The following is a 3,967-nucleotide window of genomic DNA, read 5'->3' on the forward strand; positions in this document are numbered from 1 at the left end:
TATCTCTTCTTCACCTTCATCAACCTTATTATCTACTTCTTTTCCTTCACCAACTTTATTGCCAACTTCTTTCAATACTTTATCACTGTCTTGTAGTAAAGTATTATCCATTTGTATTTCCTTTTTATCCTGCACAACTTCATCCACTTTCACATGTACATTTTCAATGAGTTCATTCAACCTTTTATTAAAACATTTGTAAGCTTTACTTTGAGAAGAATATCCTAAAAAGATTCCTTCGTCATATCTTGGATCAAAGCTTCCTATTTTATCATCAGAATTCTTAATGAAGCATCTACTTTCAAAAATTCTAAAATGCTTAACAAATGTAGGATATCTATACCATAACTCATAAGGAGTGTACTTAGTTTTTACCCTCAGTTGTGCCGTGTTTAAAATATATACTGCTATTTGAACTACTTCTTTCCAATACCTATTTGGTACTTTAGATTCATGTAACATAGTTTTTGCCATTTCTTTCACTGTTCGGTTCTTTCTCTCAAAAACTCCATTTTGTTGAGGTGTCCTAGATGCTTCATATTGTCTTTTGATGCCATGTTTTTCACAATAATCAACAAATTCATTTGAAGTAAACTCACCACCATTATCTAATTGTAAGCATTTAACCTTCATATCTGACTCATTTTCAACCATTTTTCTAAAAATCTTAAACTTGTTAAACGCCTCTGATTTATGTTGTAAGAATGTTACCCATGTCATTCTTGTATAATCATCTATAAAAAGCATGAAATACTTTTCACCATTTAATGACATTGTCCTTGTAGGACCACACAAATTAGTATGTACTAATTGCAATGGTTAGAAGCAAAATATTCTTTTGAAGGAAAATATGCCTTTGTTTGTTTACCATGTTGACACCCTTCACAAATAACATTCTCTAGCTTACTTATACATAGCATACCTCTTACTTTCTACCAAGTTGTCAAAATTCAAGTGCCCAAGCCTTTTGTGCCATAACCAACTTTCATTCACCTGTCCCATAAGACAAACATCTTCATGATTGTTAGTATTTGTGATATCTTTTAAATTGTATACATTCCCTTTAGATCTTTTGCCTGATGCAACTAACTGCCCAGATTTTAATTTGATTTGGCAACCATGGTCATCAAAAACAACTTCATATCCATGATCAAAAATTTGACTAACATTTAGAAGATTGTAATTTAATCCATCAACATAATACACATTATGAATGGACATTTTGTCATTAAGCATCAAAGAACCCAAACCTTTAATTTTCCTTGAAGAATCATCACCAAAACTAACATTGCCACCTTTGTAGTTAATCAATTTGTTAAACTTTGTTTTATCTCCTATCATGTGTCTAGAAAAACCACTATTAATTATCCAAAAGTCTTTTTCTTCAAAATGTAGAGCCATTTGAACAAACATAGACTTTTTAATCTTAGTCACTTTAGTATCAAATTCTTTATCAACTTGTAGACTAGCATAAGATTGATCATTCTGAATTGACTTAGTTTTGCAATTACTCATAACATGACCAAAGAGATTGCATTTGTAACATCTTAGACTATTCGTTTTAGTAAAGAAATAACCAAAATGAAACTTTGAATACCTCCTTGACATGTATCTGAAATTACTTATTCTATGTACATATTGATGACACATGAAGCAATACCCATCAAAGAAAGAAGTGAACCTGTTTGAGTATCTTTTACCAATGAATGAAGTGCTTGGTGTAATCTAATTTTTATCATTATAAATTTGATTAAAATCTATATTTTTACCTGCATTTGATGTGGTCGCATTCTAATTTGTATCCTTACTTTCATATTTAAATATCTCGAATAAAGATTTATCTTTCTTGTCACTAGAACATTGTCCAAGCTCAAAACCAGTTCCTGTTAGATCATCAGTCTTGTTTATTTCTTTAACATATCATCCAAAGTAGTGTTTTCATATTTTTATAACTTTCTTCTACATGATACTACTTCATTCATTAACCTTGTACAATTCTCTTTTGTTCCTCAACTTATAATTTCAATTCTATAACTTGTTGATTTAAGTCCTTAGTTTCTTTTTCTTTTAAGAATTGATTTTCTTGAACATTAAAATTCCTTTTAAATTCCTTGATCTTTTTAAGTGCATAAAGAAATTCACATTCTAAATCAGCCTCAACAAGTTCAATATCATCATCACTATCTGATTCTTGACAAGTAGTTTCTATAGCCATGAGTGAAACTTCATTTTCATCACATTCAAAACTACTAGATTCACTATCTGATACATCAGCAATCAAACTCTTCTTCTTCTTAAAGAACTTATTTTTGTTATAGAATTTCTTTTTACCTAATTTCTCTTTCTCATCATCTACTTCATCATGACTATTATAAGGACATTTAGATACAAAGTGTCCTATTTTACCACAATTAAAGCATTTGAAAGGAAGTTTTCCTTTGTATTTACTTGCTCCTTTATTTAATTTCCTTGATAAATGCACTTCAAGAATGTCAAGATCTTCTGATTCTAAAGAGACTTGCTTCACTTTCTTTTCCACCTTGAATGTTGCTTCTTTGCTTATGGATTCCTATTTGCCAAACTTTCTCATTTCATAAGCTAAAAGTGCTCCATGAATATCTTTCATTGTAAACTTGTTAATATCTCTAGTTTCTTCTAAAGAACATATCTTAGAATCAAATTTATCAGGAAGATATCTCAAAACTTTCTTTACAACATCAATATCATCAATTTTTTCACCAAGTCCTCATATGCCATTTACAGTTCCATCTATCTTGAGGAGATAATCTTCTACCTTTTCATCATTACCCATCTTAGGGTCTTCAAATCTTGATTCCAAATGTTGTATCTTGGCTTCTTTAACTCTATCATTACAATGATATGTGTTTTTCAATTTGTCCCATACTTCTTTAGAAGAACCACAATGCATTACCTTAACAAAAACATCTTTAGATAAACTATTAAGTTTAGCAAATTTAGCTTTCATATCAGTTTCATACTTCCTCTTTTCATCAAGATCTATAGGTAAAGTATTAGGAACTTTATAACCATTAACAATTGAAGCCCAAACATCAACATTAATAGATAACAAATATGTTTGCATCATTACTTCCCAAAAAGCATAATCTGATCTATCAAAAATAGGAACTTTTGAAGAACTATCTTGAGCAAAAACTTGAAACAATTACAAGTTATCAAAATTTAACACACGAGCAAGATAGTTAATGAATAACAAAGTGACACAATATTTTAATGTAGAAAACCCCTTAGGGTAAAAAACCACTTTGAATCTGAAACTTTATTGGCCTCTTGGGAAAATATTTTAGAGCTACAACTCTAGGAAGCACCAACACCCTGTTTTAGAAACACCAATTTCAAGGAACACCAATCCCTTACACCTAAAGCACCAACTTCATGAATACAAGAAACACCAACTTCTAAAATAAACAAATGAGATATAAAATCAGAGGATCATCTCTATTACAACACAAATCATAAATCACTAGTTTCAACTTCTTGTTGAAAACACAATGCATAATATACTTCTATTCTCCTCAAAACATCCAATATCCAAATATATTTTCTTTTTCTATTAAGAGATTTGATCAAATATTGCTATGAATGAATGAAGCAACAATATATAACCCTTCTTATACCTCTGATAAACTTCTTCAATAAAAATCAAATCACAAATAGGAGAATAGAAACATAAAGCATTACCCTCTTCTTTTGCTCTTAAAAATCTGCCTGCAAACTGTTTGGTCTACAAGGAATTCGACACCAATTCTGCAACTTCTATCAAAACCACCTATTGGATGTTTTAGAGGAATGTATCCTCTACTTATAAACTAAAAAAATCAAAATTTTGGAGGTAGTTATATACCCAAAACTTCCATTAGACCAAAACCACTCAAAACTGCCAAAATTGTCATAAAAATTTGGTACCCATTTATGATAAAACAGACTT

This window comes from Cupressus sempervirens, chromosome 3, assembly GCF_028749045.1.
Source record: "Cupressus sempervirens isolate cs-2001-9-10 chromosome 3, ASM2874904v1, whole genome shotgun sequence".
NCBI lineage: Eukaryota > Viridiplantae > Streptophyta > Pinopsida > Cupressales > Cupressaceae > Cupressus > Cupressus sempervirens.